This window comes from Delphinus delphis, chromosome X (genome assembly GCF_949987515.2).
Source record: "Delphinus delphis chromosome X, mDelDel1.2, whole genome shotgun sequence".
Lineage (NCBI taxonomy): Eukaryota > Metazoa > Chordata > Mammalia > Artiodactyla > Delphinidae > Delphinus > Delphinus delphis.
The window spans coordinates 122,210,282-122,233,741 of record NC_082704.1 but is presented as its reverse complement, the minus strand read 5'-3'; the positions used below and the strand labels follow the sequence as shown (position 1 = coordinate 122,233,741).

Genomic DNA, 23,460 nt, shown 5'->3' with positions numbered 1-23,460 from the left:
TTGCCCCTTAAGAGAAGCAAACATATAACCTTCAAACGGTTTATTAAAGAGACTGGCAATTTGGAAATCTGCCTTTTGTTCTGAATCCTTAGTCACACAGATGAAGCATGTACTTGAAAGGCTGGCAGAGCAATCTGGCCGCTGATAATTTAATTGGGCTGCTACCTGGTAGAGAGCAGTTTGCTGCATGAGGGTCCCCAGGGTGATGGCTGCCTGGAGGGCGGGCGGGGGGAGGGAACCGGGAATCAGCGGTGATGGTCTCCCAGCCAGAAGCACATGGGAGCAGAGTTGCCTCTATTAGGCTGCTTATCCCCTGACCTCCAGGAAAAGTCATTAGTGGCCCCAGAGGAGCAGACCAGCTTGTTTCCAGAGCCACGTCCTGGGAGCTGCGCCTCCCCAGCAAATATCTGGATGACTAGAGGGGGATAGACAATTCCAGAGAGATGATGAAAAGCGTATTACCCGTTCTCTCCACAGGAAAGAGTGATATCTATCAGTGGGTTCCATGTCCCAGTTTCACAATCTTATTTAGGTTTCAAAAGTGCTTCGCAGACCCAGCTGTGTGGGTTACATAAAACCTGCTGGGCTTCTTACCGGTGACAGGCATAGCACATGTCAAAAAGCATGCACGTGAAATTAAATTATCTCTTTGATAATGACAGGATTGCAAGCAGAGAACGAAACTTGTTTTCTCATTCGGTTATGCCAGAAAGGCTCCATTCCACTGAGCTGTCTCTCCCCCTTTCTCATGTGGAAATCATACGGAATATTTGCATGTGTGTGTGTAGGGAGTGCTTTGAACGGTCATATAACAGCAAGCAAATGGAAGTTACATTGACTTCTCCGAGTGTGAGAGAGAACTGAAGATAGGCAAGAAGCTGCTGGGTCAATTCCAGGTAACTGAAATTCAAAAGTGAATTCTTTCCTTTGACTTAATTATGATACAGGACAAAGTGAGGAGAAGCTTGGAAATCTTGAATATTGACATTCAGTTTAAAAACTAATGAAATTATATGTTTCAGAAATCTATAAACAACATAGATACAGCATCTCTCTTTCTCTGTCTCTCTCTCACACACACACACCTTACGTCTTTAATTTATATACATACAGATGACCGATACTATGGCTCTGAGTATGGTATTTATAATGTAATACATGTGATTTTGACTATTCTCGACATTCTTTTTCAGAAAAGGGACATAAATTGGAAATAGATTACATTTATACATCCATATACACTCTTCAAATATGCAATCAAAATGAGACTATTTCCTGTGAGACTAAAAATAATAAAACTGTATGTAATTCGAGAGGTGGGGAAGAATCTTAAAATGAACATTAAAACATAATAAAAATACAGATAGAGTCTATCCCAGAACGCCCGCATTGCTCTCCCAGAATACGGTTTCAAAGAACGATGAGAGAAGATGCTTTAGAGAGAGAGTATAATGATTTTAGAAACGAAAGCAATTCCCAGGATAGGTCTTTCAGGGGAAGGAGCTGGAATTGTACCTTAAGCAAAGTTTCACTGTCCTGTTGGTCTCTGGGGCATCCCTGGGGTGCACTAGACCTGCCCTACCTGGTTAGAAGGAGCTCATACAGAATCAGTCTAAGACCTACGTCAACTGATGGAGGAAACGCAAAACATGTACACAGTGGGATCTTTGTACTTTCTCCATAGATTAGGTGTCACTTCTTGTAGTTGATGGCTCTTTCTACCTTTTGAATTCTGGGTGCATTTTTTAAGCACCAAGAGAATGTTTAATCTATTCTTAGAATTCAATGGCCACAACAAAAACCGTATATCAAAACACCACAGCTACCATCATACTCAGCAATGAAAAAGTGAAAGCTTTTCCTCTAAGATGCAGTACAAAGCAAGGAGGCCAACTCTCACCACTTCTCTTCAACAGAGCACTGGAAATCCAAGCCAGAGCCATGATGCAAGGAAAAGAAATAAAGGGCATCCAAATTGGAAAGGAAGAAGTAAAATTATCACTTATTGCAGATGACGTGATCGTATAAGTAGAAAACCCTAAAGACTCAAAAAAACTCTAATAAACAAATTCAGTCAATTTGCAGGATACAAAATCAACACACAGAAATCAGAGGCATTTCTATATGCAAATAATAAACTACACAAAAAGAGAATTAAAAATAGCCACAAAAACAATAAAATACTTAGGAACAAATGAACCAAAGAGATGAAAGATGTCTACACTGGAAATTATAAAATAATGATTGAAGGAAATGAAAGAAGATACAGATAAATGGAAAGATATTTACGTTCATGAGTTGGAAGACAGAATATTGTTAAAATGTCCATACCACCCATTGTGATCTACTGATTCAACGCCATCTCTATCAAAATCCCAGTGGCATTCTTTGTAGAAATTGAAAAAAAAACCCAACACTCCTAAAATTCATATGGAACCACAAAGACCCTGAGTGACCAGAGCAATCTTTCTCTAAGGAAACTGTGAAGAGAGAGTATATACAAATTAGGAGGCCAGTGATGAGAAGCCCCCCCCCCATCATTCTGGATACACTCTGAAAATTGGTACAACTGACATTCTCCCAGCAAGCCTCTTCATGGAATATGCTTCACGTTCTGATAGCCTGAAATGACCCTTTAAAAGCCAGGATTTCAAACTTGATGTAGCTATGTTATTTTAGGTAACATCTAACAGTAAATATTCATGACCAATAGAAATGATTTCCTTAAAGGAGAAAAGAAACAAATGGAAGATTTCATTGAAAATAGAAATTGGTTCTAATCCCAGAACAAAAGGGATTACTCGTAGGAATATTGAATTATAATAAATTTTGGCTTCCAAGAATACTGATGGTTTGCGGATAGAAATATTTCAGATGCTTAGGTTTTTAGTTTTTGCCTGACATTTTCAAATGAATGGATCTGAATATTTTGTAAAATCTCAATAAAGTATCAACACGAGTCTATTATTTCTTCAGATTCATTTGTAATAATTAATGAGGTTGGCACATAAAGCTCCATTAATTCAAAACAGACTCGATGAGTACAGGGGGGAGGGAGTAACTTTTTTTTTATTTTCTTTTGCGGTACGCGGGCCTCTCACTGCTGTGGCCTCTCCCGTCGCGGAGCACAGGCTCCGGACGCGCAGGCTCAGCGGCCACGGTTCACGGACCCAGCTGCTCCACGACACGTGGGATCTTCCCGGACCGGGGCACGAACCCATGTCCCCTGCATCGGCAGGCGGACTCTCAAGCGCTGCGCCACCAGGGAAGCCGAGGATTAACATTTTGAGACAATTTTTTTTCTCATCCCACAAATGGGTAATAAATAATGAGGATTCTGGAATTCCATTAGGCAGATTTACATTAATCCCACTTTTTAGTTTGAAAATATGTGTTGAATTAGCACATTGCATTTATCGCCAAGGAACTTACATAGAAACCTTTCAATGTCAATTATTTCTCTTTTCATATACATATATATATATGAGAGAAAGAGAGAGATTTTGCTATGTTTCTTGAGCACTTCTGAAGTTGTCGCTAACTAGAAGGATAAGCAAAGAACACAGCAGTGTGACTGCATAAATCATACTATTGCCAAAGAAGAAATCACATAGTCTGGCATCTCCACACCCTATAACCATAAATATTGCTATGTGTACATAGATGACATCATACATTCCTCCACAAACTATATATGTATGATGTCATATCTATATATCTACATACCTCTCTATATATGCATAGACAGAAAGATAGGGAGAGAGATAAGATAGATTAGATAGATAGATCTGTCTATATACTTATATATACATATTTATATAATGTAAATATATAGAGATCTAGCTATCTGGGGATAGCTAGATCTCTATATGTCCTATTGTCTGTTCCTCTGGAAAACCCAGATTAATACGACAACCTTTGCTTTTTATTCCTGAACAAATTTGAAATGTTTACGTATAGTTTCGTCATCTCTTAGTAGAGCTGGAGACAAGACTCCAGCATTTCTTTCCTTTTCCCTGTTGCTGACTTTCTATTAATGAGAAGCCCTAAGCAGCTCTGAGCAGGTGATTAATCATGAACCACCAAGTCAAGAGTGGTAAGCTTGTGAGTGGTGACTGCAGAGAAAAATACGTTGTGGTTGCCCGTTAGAAATGCCTTTCATTCCAAGGAGACCGAATTTGGCTTTCAGACTGTTCATTTGAGTCAAGTTCAAGCCTGTGATTGTAGTAGAAAGCAGACGGGATCCAGGCCCGAGAAGGATTACTGGATATAAGGCAGGAGAGACTTGTCCATGGTGGGCTGTGCTCAGAGAGGAAAGAGCACCTGACCGGCTTCCGTCCACAGCTCTTAACCCCACAGCACACTCTTTGACGACGTGCGCCCTGTTCTGCATCTGCACCAAGTGCGGCCCCTTGGGCTGCAAGTGCCTCTGTTTAACTCTCTTTCTTTCTCTCTCCTCCTTAGAGGAGAAAGGTGAACTTTATCTGGCTTCAACAATGTCCAACAAATAAACCGCACCTACTTGAATCTTTCCATGATAGATGCCGTTTTTCCTTTTGAAATGGTCCCCTTCAGGTACTCTTTAAAAAACAACAACAAGAAAGGAAAACAAAATATAGGGAACGCCAATGATTGTCAGCCTTGGGGTGAGTTTGTCTGTCCCCCCCAGGGAGCGCTTGGCAACATCTGGAGGCATTTTTGGGTGTCACAACCAGGGGGAGGTGTAGTACTACTGGCATCTGATGTGTACAGACCAGGGATGCAGCTTTCCATCCTACGGTGCATACGATGGCTCCACAACCAAGAATATATATTAAAAAAATTAAGTTAGCGAGATAGTAGAAAGAATTAAAAAGGACATAGAATTCTGCCAAAAAAATTTTTTTCAGTTCAAAGTTGAGAACCTGTTGGGCTCCAATCTCCCTAAATCTAACTCACAGTGGAAGAAACATCAGAACAGAATTGATAGAGTCACATAACCCTTGACGAACACAGTCACTTGTAATAAACCTAACAGGTAGATGAGATTTTTGCAGTGCCTAGAATGGTTAAAACATTTTTGTACACATTCATTCAGTTGCTTTGTTTTAATGAACCTTTAAAAAACCCCAATCATGTGCCAGGACCTGAGTGCACAAAGGTAAACACAATAAATAAAATAAAATAGAATCTCAGACGATGCTTGAAGCCTGGTACAGGAAGTAACCCTACATACTACAAATCTGTCTGACTTAACAACTGGGTGACCCCAGGCTCTGTGCAGCCAGGAGAAGGAACTGACTACCCTCCAGAAGCTTAAGCATCTTCAGAAAGTTGGTGCCTTGGATGTGGGCCCTGAGGGATTGGAGGTACCAGATGAAAGAGGTTAAAAGAGGGAAGCAAACGCAAACTCAGTGAGTCAAAAAAAAAAAAAAAGGAGCAGCATCTTTTGAGACGTGAGAAGGTAGTGAGGCTGAGATCTGACTCAGCGGGACGGGGAAATGAAACACAGGCTATATTGTCGTGGTTTTAAATGTGATTGGCAGCCTGGGAAGTGCACACACTGACCTCGGACACCACTTTCCGAATGTGTGTCAGGCACAAAAGCAAGGGCCTAAGCAAATATTTTTTTCTCCTATTATTCTGCAATAAAAGAGTTGGTTTCTGTCAATCTTTGGATGTCTGGCAATCTCTTTCATTCACATTTAATTTTCTTTATTTTTTAACTTCAAGAAGCGTAAGATGTAAACAGCTTTCAGGAGATGTTATACAAGCCGGGTGATGCTTTTCGGAAGCTGCATGTGGCCGTGCAGACACCCTGTTGGGTTGCAGGGGCGGTGTACTGTGGAGAGGGGTTAAATTAAGAGACAGATTTCAGCCGAGCAAGCCAGGCAACGTGGTGTATTCTCACGCGGGTATTCAGGCTACCCCCTAAGACTCCAGTCTTGCCTTTGTGTCTGGGTTAAAGATCTCCGGGTTTCCTGGAAGAATGTTTTATTCCTTTCATGAATTTCTACAAGTTACTGCTCCTGGACGAACAGCCCTCCCTTCTGTCTCAGAAAGAGCTTTGCAGCTGAAACCTGTCCATCAGTCTGTCTCCCTACTGCTCTGTCCTACGACCAGAGAATGTTCCTAAAAACCAGCTCTTGGTTACTTTGCAAAGTCCCAGAAGGACAAACAAGTGATAAAGACAAAAATGAGCAAGCAGGTAGGAAAGAGAGAAAGAGAAAGAGAGAGAGAAAGAGAGAGAGAGAGAGAGAGAAGGAAGGAAGGGAGGGAGGGAGGGAGGAAGGAAGGAAGGAAGCAGGGAGGGAGGGAGGGAAGGAAGGAAGAAAGGAAGGAAGGAAGGAAGGAAGGAAGGAAGGAAGGAAGGAGGGAGGGAGGGAGGAAGGAGGGAAGGAGGGAGGGAAGGATGGAAGGGAGGAAGGAGGGAGGGAGGGAGGGAAGGATGGAAGGGAGGAAGGAGGGAAGGAGGGAGGGAGGGAGGGAGGGAGGGAGGAAAGGAGGGGGGAGGGGGGAGGGAGGGAGGAAGGAGAAGCCCAGCTCCTCAGCCCTACTCTCCCCTGCAGTCTGGGACCTACCGCCCTCCTCCATCTATAGCTGTGATGCCCTTGCCTGCTTACTCTCTCCAGCTCTGAGAGCCAGGCCACCTACTCCGCCCTCACCAAAGATTTGTCCAGATCCATTTCTGCACCCTCCAAGTCCAGCCAGGCCTGGATGAGCTGACCGTCTGTCATCTAAACAAACACAGGGAAACGCGTGACCTGATCTCTGCTTGTGACAAGTGACCTAAATCCAGTGGAGCTTGGTCCCATCCTAGCCCCTCCTCGACCGCGTTCTTAGTCTCCCGTTGGCCACTTACTTAGCAGAATCAACAGAGGCCACTGAGCTCTGAGAACCACTCCAAGGGGAACCACTGTCGCCGAAGAGGCCGCCCGCACGTGGACTGCAACGGATGCTCCTGCCCTGAGATGCCGGGCAGCTTAATGCTTTAGCTTCTCATTCACCAGACAGGCTACGGAGCCACACACACTTAATGCTCTGTCGTTAAGCTCTGTATTCAGAGGAGAGAGTAGGCAGGAAGCAATGTTTCCAAGGGACAGGCTGGTAAAGGTGCGCGAGTGGACGTACCTGGTGGACAAGTTGGGCTGTAGTAACAGTCACGTCATGCCGTGTGTCTCCACATCACTCTTCACAGAACTCAGAGCAGTCAGATGTCATCTCTTTATGGCTTGGAAAATTCCTGCAAACCAGCACAGAATTGTATTATGAGATTTCGGGAACCATTATTACCAAGAATGTGGTTTTAAAAACATTAGGTAGTAGGCTATTAACTATTACACGTCCAAGTATTGCATGGTATAGATTTAGTTAGATATAGATACATAGATACAAGATAGATGATAAGATAGAAAGAAAATGGACAGACGGATGGATAGATAGATATGATTGGTAGATAGATAACGGATGATTTATATAGACAGGTAGATAGATGACAGATGATAGATACATAGAGACATAGAATAGATGGTAGGTAGATAGGTGATGGATTATAGATAGAATATAGACAATAGATAGACAGATAGATAGATAGATGATAGATATATGATAGAACAGATGACGGAGTCGTATCCTTAATGCAATGGTAATGTGATGGGTAAGTGATTGTAAAGCAAAAATGTAATATCAGTGGAACTATAAAAAGCTATAGAATAATATTATGAAGTGATGCTTGCATGAGCATTCTCTCAAAAGACGCTCTTTTTACATGTTCAACCTAGACTTACGTGCGTCTAAGGCACCACAATAATTGACAGCAATGACAGCAAATTCCTAATACATCTCCTGCCTTGTCAAGGAAATATTAAATTATGAATTCACTCTGGACGAAAGCGAGATTAATTGTAGCTTATAGCTGGGTAACTAATCGGTATTTATTTGGGAAAAGATCCCAGGGGCTGTCGGCTTTTATTTGGCTCTAAAAAGAGAACGGTATTGGGTCACACTGTGAGGAAAAGAACATTTCAGGAAGTAAGGTGATGGGGATGGCTCTTATTTCACCTTTCTACCTTCATTTGTTTTTCATTTTAACTTGCTTTTAAACCTAAAATAAAAGTAATGCATACCCATGTTAGAAAAAATCTCAGAAGAAAAAAGGGATGTGCAAAGAATAGAACATGGTCAAAACCCAGACCAACAATCAGTGTACAGGTGTGTATATTATATACTTACGTATGCATATATATGTATATATATATTATTTTTCCACAAGTGGAAGGTATTATACACATTCTTCTGCACTTCATTTTCTCTTTAAACAGTTTATCTGGGAAAACTTTCCATTTCATCATCCATGTATCATTGCATCAAAGTCATCTTTTTTGCGGAGGTATCATACTTTATTTTACTAATCTTCAATTACGGCCACCTAGGTGGTTTCAAGTCCTTTGTTTTATACATCATGCCAAAATGAGCCTTTTTATCTGTTGAGCTGTGCACATATTTGAATAGATGGGTAGCATAAATATCTAGATTTGGAATTGCTAGATCACATTTCTTTCCAAAGAGATCACGCCATTTTATGTTCCTACCAATAGCTTCCGTTTCCCCACATCTTTGCCAATACTATATGTATTTTCAAATACTTTGAGCTTTCTCAAAACAACAGGGTAAAAAAATATATCTGTATATCTATATCTAATTGTTTTAATTCTCCTGTTAGTATTATGAACGTGGTTGGACAGTTTTTCTTACGTTTATAAGCAAATAGTATTTATTCTTCCATGAAATATCTGTTCCCGTCCTTGGTCTACTCTTTCTGCTGGGATCTTGGTCTTTCATTAAATTGTAAAAGCTATCAACAGCAGGCAAACGTGGCTTTGTACATAATATTTTGCATGATTTTATACTTTTGATGTTTCTTGCTATTTATGCAGGAATTGTTGGGTTTTGTTTTTCAGTTTATATTACCAAATTTATCAATTTCTTTGTTATAGTGTCTGGATTTTTGCTTTCCTTAGAAATGCCTCTGATACTCTAACATTATTTTTTTTAATATTAAAATATTTCAATAAAATATTAAAAATATGTTAAAAACATACCCCTTTTATGTTTAAATCTTTGGTTTGTGTACTATTTCCTTTGTTGGAAGGGGTAAACGTACATCCCCCCACCCTCACAAATTTTTAGCTATTTGACACAATGTATTGATACATAAGGGGTGGGTGATTGTTTTAGGTGTCCTGGCTTGGTCTGAATTGCCATCTGTATTAAAAATAAAATTTTAGTATGTACTGGGGGCAATTTTAGGATTCTCTATTCTTCTATTGATCTGTCTAATCACACATCTCTACTGAACTTTTATTAATATTGTTGAACACCATGCTTTGATATGGACTATTACGGTCTACAAGTTCATATGTATTAAGTTCCCATGGAAAAACTGTGAGGAATGTAAAACAATTTCTTAAAAAGCAAGAGCATATATTATGTGTTATAGATCATATATACAGTACTGAATAAAATTACTGAATTTTCTTCTTGTTTCCAACAGCTTTTTAGATTACATCAATGTTTTCCACATATACACTCCCATCTGCAAATTACTGCATTTCCTCCTTCCTAATTTGCATTCCCTATTTCTCTCTTTTGTCTAACTGAACTGTGCAGTAATTTCACAACGTTAAATCATAACAAATTGGGCATCCTTATCTTACACCAACTTTAATAGGGATCTCTTTAATGTTTCCATATGAATTAAAGTGCTGGTTCACAGCTGAGAATACTATTTGTTCATCATAAAATTATCAGTCCTTTTTCATTACGCATTTTAGCCGGAGGAGACACTGAATTTTATCAGATTGGTTTTGGCACATACGGATCCCATGGCTTACGTCCTCTGTGATTTAATATCATGGTGCATGGCATTCACAGATATGGAGCCATTCTTGCATTTTATGGAATGAGTTTTGAGACTCATTATAATTTTGAAATTCAACAGTACTACAAGGCATTTATTCTTCGGCCTAAAGAATATGGGTGTCGGGGCTGCAGGGAGACCCTGATGTGAGGGCCCTGGGATTCAGCATGGAATCGTGTTGAGTGATCTCTACTGTGTTGGGTGAGTTGATTTAACATCCCGCCATTTGCTCACCTGAATGGCGGACACTGGGCACTAGAAAAAGAACAAGACAAAACCCATTTCTCACCTCTCGGAGCCCAGAGATTACCTTTAATCTCACTTTGCTCATTAATAAAGTCATTTGGGCTTGTTCTTCTTCCTGGTTCTCTAAGACTATTTTTATTTTTATTGAGGGCTTTTAGACACATAAAATTAATTATACTTCATCTGAATGAAAAGGGTGGGAAACCCCCAAACATGTTTTGACCAAATTTATTTCGGCACTTTGGAAATCTGGAGACAAAAGCCTAACTTTTATTTATTTTTTTATTTTGTTTTTTTTTTTGGCGGTACGCGGGCCTCTCCCGTTGCGGAGCACAGGCTCCGGACGCGCAAGCTCAGCGGCCATGGCTCACGGGCCCAGCCGCTCCGCGGCAAGTGGGATCTTCCCGGACCGGGACACGAACCCGTGTCCCCTGCATCGGCAGGCGGACTCTCAACCACTGCGCCACCAGGGAAGCCCAAGAGAGTAGACATTTTATTTGCACATTCCTGCCACTCCCCCTTTCCCTCCCCCCACGATGTTTGATCACATTTTCCTTTAAATGTTTCTGGTGAAGCAGACTCTGAAATAATAAACTGAGCTCCTCCTTCACAAAATGACAAAGAATACTAATTATTCCCAATGATGACCCCATTTAAACACACCATAAGAAAAATGTTGAAAAAATATAAAGAACGAATCAACTATAATTCATTGGAAAAGCACAGTATTTATAATCACTTCTGAGTGACCAGTAGTAGCGCTACCATTGTCCCACATTTTCACTTTTCAACAAGGAACATACTAAATTCAGAATTTTTGCTTTTAGAATTATTTTTAACTTTGAGAATTAAAAAAAAAAAAAGCTCTATGGACTTTTCTAATACAAAATATAAATTAATCATACTGGTCCCACGTTCCACATGCTGTATTACATCCTGGGGATAGAGGAGGAGCGTGCCTGAAACACCCACTGAACTTATACCCCAGTGGAGAGACACCAGTCATTAAAGACACAGCCACACACACCAATAAAAAATAATAATGTGGGAAAATATGGTTCAGAAGAATATTTATAGGGATCACTGCAATTCAGACCCAGAGATCATTCTTCCTTAGCAATAGTATGAAGAGTGAAATTTCAATGAATAGTCTTAGGATAGCCTTAGTTTAGTGGACTAGACAACAAGCAACTGAAAATACGTGCAATAAAGCAGATGCATGTATTCTTCTCCCCAAAACTCTACACTTTTGGCACCATATTCTTATGAAACGTACAGGGTTTATTCATCCTTTCTGCTCATTCGATCATGCGGTAATTTGTCATGCAATCCTTCATCTGTTCACTCACCAGGTGCTTATGGAGTGAGAGGAACATTATCGAATTCCAGGAGTACAGGAATGAGGTCAGCATTTCCTCTGAGTGCCTAGTCCGAGAACTGGGGCGATAGATTAAAATAGTCTAGTTCTACGTAGCGGATGCAGAACGAGGGTGTGTAGAAAAATGCTATGAGAGCAAGAGGGTCCAATAAATGGTGAAGCCAGTGAGGTGTGCAGAAAGTGTCCCAGTGCACCCAGCATGCTCACACGTTGCTGCTTTATTTAACTGCAACATCTCCCCAAGGACTTAGCACCAGTTCACAACTGTGGAGGCGATGTCTGGAGAAGTTGAAGGACTGGGCTCAACGCACACATCCAGCAAGTGGCTATTCTCCCCTATCAGAGCCATCTACCTGTCATTACATGACACCACACCGATTGTGTTCATCTACAATAAGCATTACCTGCACAAGCCATTAAGGCAGAGTCCATAGTGTCTCCTGCAGGTGCATTTTCTCCTTGATCTATTACGTGATGGAGGTCACCACGGGGCATTCTTTGCTCCAATATTTAATGGACGGGGTTAAAAAGGATCTGATAACACAGGGCAGTGGCATGGAGTCAAACTCCGGTTGGCACATGGAGTTGTTTCGTGCAAAAACAGAAGTCTAGATGACTGCTTTCATCACCGTCAAGTAACTCCTGACTGTCTTAACGGACCTCCTTCTGAAAACGCAACAGAAAAAAGCAAACGGATGATGGTCCTGAACTGGCAGATACACGTTTCTTTGGATTCCAACTCCGCTTATGGTAACTGATTCCTATATAAGGCAGTGGTGAGAATCGTACAGTGATAACAGGTAGAGGACATGGAAAGCTTGGACTTATAACGTGGATTCTGCGTCCAGCACTGAATAGGTCTGACTATCATGATCTAGCTTCGCCCTTGACACACTAGAGAAAGTCTTCAATTAAAAATTAAAATGCTCTTTACATTCCTGTGGAAACACAGAAATAAGAGTTGGGATACATCCCTAAAGGGTACTATTATGCATTATTCAAGTTTACCAGGCAATCGTTTGCTTTATGTAACTCTGGCTTTAGCTTTTAAAGGTAATTCTGGAAAAGAAACTGTGCTGTATTTTTACCTACAAAAGTTTACTTTCATGAGAGTAAACTAGTTTCTGGCATAAAAATTTCATTTGAAAACAGCTGAAAGAAGATCAAGGAGGAAACGGAAAAACAATGATCCCACGCTCTGTACCAACACTGCTAGATACTTTTTTCCTCTATTATTTGAAAAAATATTTTTGAGACAAGCTATATTTTTTTGGATGGATTCCTCCAAGCTTCTCTCTGTGGTTATGGTTCTTATTTACCACCAAATTGAGTGATAACGTTCTAGGTACAGGAGCAAGATGGGTGGGTCTTTGGAAATGACCCTTCCATTGAACCCCTGAACTTTGGGGTTCTAACCTTGGAAAGTACCACCTGCTGTTTCCTCCAGCAGACCCACAAGAAATGCCCAATCTAGAAATCAAGAGCATCTTCTCAGAAATACAAATCAAAACTACAATAAGGTATCACCTCACACCAGTCAGAATGGCCATCATTAAAGAGTCTACAAATAACAAATGCTGGAGAGGGTGTGGAGAAAAGGGAACCCTCCTACACTGTTGGTAGGCATGCAAATTGGTGCAGCCGCTATGGAGAACAGTATGGGGGTCCCTGAAAAAACTAAAGATAGAACTACCATATGATCCAGCAATCCCACACCTGGGCATGTATCCAGAGAAAACTCTTAATTCGAAAAGACACATGCACCCCAATATTCATAGCAGCACTCTTTACAATAGCTAGGACATGGAAGCAACCTAAGTGTCCATTGACAGAGGAATGGATAAAGAAGATATAGTACATATATACAATGGAATATTACTCAGCCTTACAAAAGAAGGAAGTAATGCCATTTGCATTTGGGATTAGCAGATGCAAAGTATTACATAGAGAATTATATATAGAATGGATAAACAACAAGGTCCTACTGTACAGCACAGAAAACTATATTCAATATCCTGTGATAAACCATAATGGAAAAGAACATGAAAAGAATGTATGCATATGTATAACTGAGGCACTTTGCTGTACAGCAGAAATTAACATGACATTGTAAATCAACTATGCTTCAATAAAATAATTGTTTTTAAAAAGAGCATCTTCTCGGCTGTTACTGGGGTTTTCTTAAAATACGGAACTTTATTAAATCTGCTTGCCTTTGCAACTAGATGGGCACAATTGAAATCTTTCCTCCTGAGATGTATCCAAGCACATTTTAATTGGATTAAGTGACAAATCGAATAAAGAGAAATAATGTTCTGCTAATGAGCATTATTATTACTGGGATTCTTCATAAGCCTCTAGGGGATCAGACCAAACAGATGTTTCTAATGATCACTTTCAACATATACAGAAATACTTCTGTCTGTATTCTGAGGTGTTCTCTGCTTTCAGCGATTCAAAGAACATGGCCAGCTTCCCTGGGGTTATTTATTGTTTCTTTTTGCAGTTTCATGTCCCATGGCGTAAGTCCTAACACAGTGATCAAGGCAACATGACTAGTATTATTTATCTAAATAGGGAACTTTTATCCTCAAAATTGGCAAAATCTTTGAAATACAAGTAACTACTCAAAAATGCACTGAAGCAGGTTTTTGACTTCTTACTTTACTCTGTTAACCAGACTTTAATTAAAGAAACCCCAGATATGAGTCCAGTCTGTAGTTAAAGAAACTCATATATGAGTGCAGGTAGCTGGGGATAAGATGTAATATCACCTCGACATCTGTGAGATTGTAATAAGTAAGTAAATACACAAATTATGAGAAATACAGACTCTGCTTCATTCAATCCTCGAGTAACTGATTGGATCATTTTATTGGTAAGGAAAACAAGGTGTGGAGAGTTGGAACAACATGCCCAGAGTCGCACTGTATAATAAATAAAGCCAAGACAGGACCTTCATTTCCAAAACTGGACTGTATTGCAAGTCACGGCGGTCACATACAATTCTCTCCCCATTCAAAGTCACAGGTTCATGCAGGTCTGTGTGGTGTACTGGCAGGGGGAAAACTCCAAGAGGAAACAGTTTTCTCTGCTAAACCTCTTTTTCAATCTTATTTGTAAAATTATTTTATTTATGAATACTTGGGGTAAAAAGCATGCATGGAATAAGGGGAGAAGAAAAAAGAAGGCATTTATTTGATACCTTGGGATTTTTATGGATTAAAAATCTAAGACAGATACCAGAAAAAAAAAGGAAATGATACCTAAATGGCCAAATACACACACACACACACACACACACACACACACACACATAATATTTTAAATACAAATGTTTATATATTACAAATATGTTGATTTATGTTTTTATATATTATATATGATGTCTAAGATACAAATGTTCATATTATATATATATATCTTTTTTTGCTCACTGTGACTTTCATGTTGTATGTTTCTCAAATATATATTTATATACACACATATATATATTTTTTTAAAGGGTACTCAACTTGGTTAGTCTTAGGGAAATTAAAATTAAAACCACTACATACCAAAATGACTAAATTACTGCAATTTGGAAAGACTGGAAATAACCAATGTGGAGAAAATGTGGATTAGCTGGACATTCACCAATGTTTGCTGACCCCAAACCATGTTTTAAAGAGAAATTCTCAAAATGGAGCGAGTGTTCCCTGCCACCAAGGCCATGAAAGAATCCAGTCCCCTACCTCTTTATGGAACCAACTAAGAGAAGCGTCTAAGCAGATATTACATTTGCTGTTTCACAACAGAAATGACAGAGCTCAGACCCAGAAGTGCGTTCAGATTTAATCATCCCTAGCTAAAACCAATCACTGGCTGCAATTTAAATCAATTTTCTCTGCATTAAAACTTCATGGGAAAGAGAATTTCCCTCCTGATAACCTGCATCAACAGATAGTAAGTGAAGCTCACATAGAAAAAACATACAGGGTTCATGCCATGTAGTTTCTATCACACATACACGGGCTCTATTTTGTGATATCTCTCAGCTGAAGAGGAAATAATCCTTCAGTGTATCTTGCAAATGACAGTGTACAAGTTTTAAATAAAAATAAAAAAAAAACCCAAGATGTTAGATCTGATTTCTTTCCTGCTGGCTCTTCAGACTTCTATGCGCCCTTTGCTGTCATTCTGTAATGAGCTGTTGGGAAACATTGTGACACTTTCCATCTCCAAGAGTTACCCATCACCTTAGAGCCAAGAGGGAGGTCTGTTATTTGTCTAGGATTTAACTATCCCCATATTTCCATTGTGTGTTTCTTTTCCTTTCTATATGCGTCAGGTAAGACTTACTTTATTATAAATGACCCATAGTAAATTTAACTTTAGCACTGGATATTGTAAAGCAAATATTTAGCTGACCGATGCATGTACCGTGATATTCTCACCTTTTTCATTTTCGGTTAGTAATGACCTAGAAAAGTTATTGGGGGAGAGACAGTTACCTCTATGGGTCTCTGAAGCAGTAGCACACACCGTATGTCATTGGTCCTTTCTATCTGTACAAAGAGAAACCTATATTCTTAACAAAAATTTACCCCAGGTGGTATTCGCAGCTCCTCTGAAGCTTGTATACTGGGATAGAATCTCCTTTCTCTTTTCTTCTTTTTAGTAAGAGTCTTTGCCTAATGAACAAATGGTTGTGATTTATTTATTTTCAATGTTTTGTTCATTTATTTGTTTTACTAGATTCTGAAACACCTTTTATATCAGCTAATATTGTATTAGCCTGCCTTCCAGAGGAAAGCCAAACTAAAGTGATTTAACTGGAAAACACTTATTTTTGCCAAATAACAAAAAATAGGTAGGTAGGCAGTCAGTCTTAAGGTTCAACATAGATGTTAAGGACCCAGGTTAATTCTATCTTCCTGCCACTCCAACCATAGAGTTTGGTTTTCTTCTTCATGATCATACAATGGCTGCTTCACCTCCAGGATTGCATCTGCATTCCAGGCAGACATCCTCATGAAGTTTTATCAGATAATTCAGGAAAGAAGTTCTTTCCAGCTGATACATCTTCACATGCCCTGCTACTAGCTCTTCTCAAGAAAACCCTGGGCTTCCCTGCTGGTCTTAGAGAGCCTCCCAGAGAGGAGGGGGTGGGGAGAAATTATTTTGCAAGCATCACATCTTGGACTCAATTCAGAATCCTAGTGTCTCCCTAGACATATCACGTTTGTTTATTCCCCCATGCCCCTCTGCTTTCACATCTGATGGTCGGTTTGCCTAGAGGAGTGATTCTCAAACTTGAATGAGATAGGACCACTTAGAAGACTTCTCCAAACAGATAAATGGATCCGTTCTCTGATGGATGGATCCTGAGAAACTGGATCTCTAATAAGTAGTAGGAGGTGCTGATGCAATGGGTAGAGGTCAACCCTTTGAGTAAAAGCACCCTCCCTCTCAATCAGCTATAGTTCAATAAAACAAAACAAAATAAACAATAAGAGCCACCTTCCTTCTACCTTCCCTTCTCTACCCAGATTCTACTTATCTTTTAAAATAAGGTCAGATTTCCCGCCCTCTATGCTCCTTTCCCCAAAGCTTAGAAGGATGGCCTTGCATTTCCCCCATGCCTGCATCACGGTCCTTAGACTTGATTTTGCTACACTCGTGATTCATTTCCACATCAGACCTCCACCCACAGGGTCTTACATCTTGGTCTGCTCGCTGTGACTTTCCTTCATGTTGTCTGTGTCTCCCAGTGGTCAGGGCATCTCTACGGTTGAGGGTGTTGATGGATCAACGGTGGCTGGACTGTATCTGTCAGGCCAAGAGAAAACCCTTGTAGTGCAGGCAGAAGTCTGAATCCCACTACAAGATCCAGTGACTCTCCCCAAAAAAGTGGGAGCAGGAGGTTGAGAGAACTGTTGGCAGCCTGGCGCACATCCTTTCTGCACTGGATGCACAGAGGGGGTGGATGGCTTCTCTCCATGGAGTGGGGACCAGAAGATGCACTCTGGTCCCAGCACTAAGGGTCTCCCGCAACAACTTCAGATACATCTCCTCCCCCTCCTGTTCTTTCCTCTTCTTCCCTCCTCTCCCTCCTATCTCCCGCCTTTCTTTTTCTTCTTTCTCTTAAAATTCTTGCTTTTCCTCAATCTCTTTCGCCTCCTCTTTCTTCTTCATACGATTGATCTCTGATTTTTTTTTAATTGACTGATCTCTGATTTTAGCTTGTGGGGGGGCGGAAATGCAGGAGCCTAGCCACCTGGGAAATGAGACAAAAAACCCCAGCAGGTGAAGGTACCTGCACAGCAGGTTTACTGGTCAATAGGTTCACCGACAGGGTAGCCTCTCCCCTGTGGGTTTGTGGCAGGCTGGCTGAAAACTCCTGGATAACTGATGCTAGGAATCTGACCCTGGAGAGGGCAGATCTGAAGCCTCCACGCTGCTCCGGTCCACTTCTAACACAGACGGCACCCCGTCTTCATTGATGGATGTGGTCTTAGGGCTTCAGCCTGTGGACTAACGCTGCAGCTGGCTGTTCCAAGAAGCGGAGGAAGAAGGGTTGCAGGGCTGGGCCAGTTTTTCTGTGGACCGTCTTGCTCTATTGTTTGGTTTTTGCTCCGTTCCTTTTCCCTGCAAGCGCTGGCGTGGTCTCCTGTCCGCTCCCTTCTGCCCTGAGCCAATCTGGGGTTCTTTTCTGCTTTCCTTTCCCTCTGGTGCCTGAGTGTCTGCACCTTCCTCAAATTCTTCGGTGCTACCATTCACTTTTTCCTCTTTTCCATAGTATAATGGACTTATTATCCTCTTCCTATCACTTTTTTTCATTTAGAGACATTTTCCCAGGAAAGTGAGGTAGATATAGATGCCCATTCAATCAGAGTGAAAAATAGGCCTGCTTTTCTTTGAGATAAACCAGTGGGCTTGGAATCGCTGATTCAGTGAGGATGCACATTTTATGAAATGTGGGCACATATTTCCACAATGCCATCCAGGAAGGAGTGTGTTTATAGGACCTTGGGCAGGGACCCAGAGTCTATCAACACTCACTCATCCTTTGGATTAATATTGCCTAAGTCCTATTGTGTTTCAGGAATATACAGTAGAAAAAATATGAATCTCACCTTCCTGATACTGATCTTTTAGTGAGAGAAACTTAAATTTTAAAAACAAATCCATTATGAACTGCCAGTATATACCTCTCCTGGGTATATATCTGAAAAGAAATGAAAACACTAATTAGAAAAGATACATGCACCCCTATGCTCATAGCAGCACTATTTACAACAGCCAAGACATGGAAACAACCTAAATGTCCATCGACAGATGAATGGATACAGAAGATGTGGTACATGTATACAATGGAATATTACTCAGCCCTAAAAAAGAAGGAAATAATGCCATTTGCAGCAACATGGATGGACCTAAAGATGATCATACTGAGTGAAACAAGTCAGGCAGAGAAAGATGAAGACTGTATGATCTCACTTATATGTGGAATCTAAAAAATACAACAATCTAGTGAATATAACAACAACAACAAGAAAAGAAGCAGACTCCCAGATATAGAGAGCAAACTAGTGGTGACCAGTGGGGAGAGTGCGGGAGGGGTAGTTTGGGGTGAGGGACTGGGTGGTACAAACTATTGGGCATAAGACAGGCTACAAGGATGTATTGTACAACACGGGCAATAGAGCCAATACTTTGTAATCACTGTAAATAGAGTGTAACTTATAAAAACTGTACAGAAAGTTTTTAAACTTAAAAAGACAAACCAACCAACCAAATAAACAAAAAAACCCCACCGAATCTGGTATGTAACTATGTTATTACAAATTATGATAAAGGTCATGAGATAGAAGTATTGGATATTATATGTCAAAAACGAGACCCACTCACAAATATTGGCCATTATATATTTTAAATGTTTAACAATTTTATAGGCAAAAATTACTTAGAATTATAGTTCTAGTTTATCTACCTTTGACTTCTAATGACATTAAATATTTTGTCTTATTTATTTAATTTCCTTTCTGAACAGGCTGCAAATATTTAATCTTTTTAAAGGCTTTATTTATTTTTAACATTTATTTATTTATTTATTTTGGCTGCGCTGGGTCTTAGCTGTGGCGTGTGGGATCTTTAGTTGCAGCATGCATACTTCTTAGTTGCGGCAGGTGGGATCTAGTTCCCCGACCAGGGATCGAACCCCAGCCCCCTGCATTGGGAGCACGGAGTCTCACCCACTGGACCACCAGGGAAGTCCTTAATCTTTCTTTTATGTGAGCATCTTTGTTTATTGATTTACAGGAGCAATCGATAGATTAAGAATTTTAACCTTTTCTCTCGGATAAATGTTGTGATAATCACATTTCTTTGCTTTTTATCTACTTAGTTTTATACTCAAAATTCTTTCAAGCACACACTAACTTTACCGTTAGTGTAAAAGCTTTCTCTAACACAGATCAAAATAAACCTTCATTTATGTTTTCTTATCATTCTTTTACACCTTCCTAAATAAGATCCGTGTCCTCCCTGGATCCTTTTGGCGTGTGGTGTAAAGTGGGGATCTATCTTTTGCTCCCTTCCTTCCCTCAGCGGTTGGAGATACTGCCTTTCTATTTTCAATATCCACAAACATGGGCACACACCTACACCCCCTGCCCCGACTCCACGGGCTTATTTCTCGGTGTGTTATTTTCATAACTGAAGCTATGCTATGTTCTTGTCAACATTATTCTGATCCTTTTGTCTAGTTTTTCTAACATTTGCCCCCATCTGTAAGCACATTCACAGCAATTCTGATCCACGCCGTTGTCTTCAGCCCTTTTCCACCCCAATTTCCTTTCCTGAGTTCCTTTTTAAGTTAATGTCTTGGTTGTTGGCGTTACATGTCTAAGCACATTACTTTCGGGAGAGCACGGTCTTTCCCTGGGCTTGTGCTGCCGCCTCTCATGAGTAACCATCTGGCTGTGGGGAGCGCTCCAGCTTCTGGGAGACGTTTCCCCTTCGGTCAGAGGTCTGGGGTGCCCAGCACGGCTTACACTCTTCATACGGTGGGAGGTGTTTGCAGGATTTTACTTGGCCCTGGGGGCCATCTGGAGCTTAAGATTCCTTCTTTGTTCAAGTCTTCTTCCTGTGCTTCTGTGGCTTCTGGTTTGCAGGGTGTCCTTAGACCTAGGTAGGAATTCTGAGTCGGCCATCTATCTAGTTTTTACTTATCTTTCTGTCCATTGTTCTCTCCAGTTTTCCGCTTTCTGGGTTTGGTGTTACTTCCTCATAATTGTTTTTTATTTTGACAGTTTGGTTTTCTTTAGTACCTGTCTGCTGCTGTTCACTGTCTCCAACACTTTCTTTTTTTTTTTTTTTTTGTCTCCCTTCTTTAATCTCTGATTTCGATTTGCTTCTCCATGACTTTCATTTCTAATTTATATAGATACTTCCTCTTGAACAGTGTGTGTGTGTGTGTGTGTGTGTGTGTGTGTGTGTGTGTGTGTAAGTTGATGAGAAATTTTCAAATAGTTACTCCTGCTTCTTTCAATCAGTTCTGGTATATAGATAATCCCTTTGAGTGAGGCAAGTTTTTCAATTTTTAGCTATTTATGTAGAGAAAATCCGAGTGGGTTCATGGAGCTGAGATGTCCAAACTCATATTGATACTCTAGCCTGAAATCTCCAAATATATTTTTAACATAATGGGGACCAAATGTATATATTGTTTTATATCCTGCTTTTTTCACATAACATCAAACCATAAGCATTGTTTCCTTCTGTGGCTACACTGCATACATCCAAATACGATTATGTTCTTCAGTCAATTTACATTTTGCTTCCAATTTTTTTGGTATAATAAACAATATGATGATGACCATTCATGCACAGAAATCTCTTAAGTGCACTCTGACAGTTCCTTTAGGAAATATTCCTAAAACTGAAATTACGTGGTCAAAAGTTATGAGCATTGTAAAGACTCAATGTCAGCGCTCAAGCAGCTTTCCAGGAACATTCAAAAATGTTTGCAATCCTACTAAGAGTATATCAGCTGTCAGCTTGTTAGCTAAAACGCTTTTCATGTTTTCCTGCTATAACGCAGGAAGTTGTTTTTCATGCTAACAGCCACCCGCTTTTTTTCCTTCCCTTTTCATTTATAATTTGTGTCACTTGTCCATTGTTTTGTTCTGGTATTAGGTAATTTCTACTTCTAAGTGCTCGTATAGGATGATAAACTCTTACAATATCTATTTTTTATATCTAACCATGGATTTTCATTTTGTGGAAAGGTTTTCCTGATAAATTTGGTTTAAAAAAAATTTCATCATCTGGGATTAGTCAAATCAGCTATGTTTGAACTATCATGACCTGGGACGGTCATATTAGTGTCTGTCTTTATTACTCTTTGTTGTTTTGGAAATAACTGTCTGTGGGGATGCAGATATGATTCTTATAACTGTCACAGCTATATTTTTGACAATAAAAAATGTCCTAAGTTTCTACTTCTATCATTTATTGCAGCTGTTTTTCTAGAGTTAAAAAGAATAAAAAAGAAAAGGACGGAGGCTGGTTAGCTCAGTATATGACTTCATTACACTTTTTGAGCCACTGAATCTACAATGATGTGAATCTTAGGAGGTCAATCATGGCCCTTTCACTCACTTTGACTGTTTGTTTATAATTAGCAAGGAATGTCTGCTTTGGTATTATTTTCTCAAAGCCTTCAACTTGTTGGGCTTACATTGAGTTAAATTAAGTATACTTTTTATACTTTATACAGAGCACTTTTGCTGTGCTCTGTATTTTGCGTTCTGTGCAGGATTGGTTACAAGAACTTAACCCACAGACACGCGAAAATGGAACCATCAGTAGTGTAAAACAGTGTTTCCCAAGGTACGCTTCTTGGACTAATTTTCTGCAGATGAAATAAGTGTGGGAAACACCCATCTTGGAAGTCCTCCCATACAGACAGTCATACTGACCATGAGTATATGCAACACCCTGGCACCTCTTGGTGAAGACGGCTGTTTTAACTTTTTAACCCAGCACTGCCCAAACGTATTTGTCCACAAAGCTCTCCTTGCCTTGTGTATGTTGTGTATGTGAATATATGTGTGTAAAACACCTACCAATATCGTGAAGGATTATCAGCATACAGGCAGCATTTGGGGAAATGATTCTCTACATTGCAGCCCACCAATAACCTCAAAATTCCCCTTCTACTTTACTGAAATATACCCGCCCCAAGCAAGATACGTTAAAAATATATATTGCAATAGATTTTTGTTGCAATGGCAAAAGCACATCTCAACCAGTTCACACCAGACTGCTTAGGTATTTTTTTTAACGCGTGTTGGTTCCCTAACACAGCCTGGCTCCGACGTTGTCATCTTCCCCAGATCCTTCGTGACTTGCAAGAGACCAGCAAAGAAGATTTTTCTAGGAACTCTTGGGTCGTCTTCACTGGGAACCAACAGTCTGAGGAGACAGCAGACTAAGCTTTCTATGGGCTTTTTAGGGGTGGGTCAGTTTGGTCCACATCCTAATGCTTCAGGGGAATTTGGAGCATTTCTGGGAATGTACCTGAAGTCAGGGAAGGAGAAATCGGCATTTTGTTCTCCATGTAGAAGTGCATTATCTCCAAACCCGCCTGCAGCCAAGTACTCTGTCGTTACATGATGCTTGCTGGAAGTTTCTTGTACAAAAAGTAATTTTCCCTATTTGACATGGTTTTGTATTCATTAATTTTCCCCCTGTACGCTTTGCTGTGATCGCATTATTTTCCTCTTCCAATGTTCATATGATATTTTAATAGATTACCTAATATTGAACCATCGTCGCATTGCTGGAATAATTGCCGTTTGGAAACAGTGTGTCTTTTCCGACCGGTGCATTAAGATTGCTAATGTTTTATTTTTTATTGTCGCCTTTGTACGCTTGACGGAAGTTTAAT

At 40.2% G+C, this 23,460-nt stretch overlaps 1 long non-coding RNA gene across 1 annotated transcript in view; it reads right to left on the bottom strand.

The window, feature by feature from the left end:
- The window catches only part of LOC132417895 (uncharacterized), a 481,389-nt gene that overhangs the window by 151,014 nt on the left and 306,915 nt on the right, over positions 1 to 23,460 (bottom strand). Inside the window, exon 4 of the long non-coding RNA XR_009517952.1 lies at positions 7,111 to 7,222. This is a non-coding gene — a long non-coding RNA (uncharacterized lncRNA). The remainder of the gene's footprint in view (positions 1 to 7,110; positions 7,223 to 23,460) is intronic.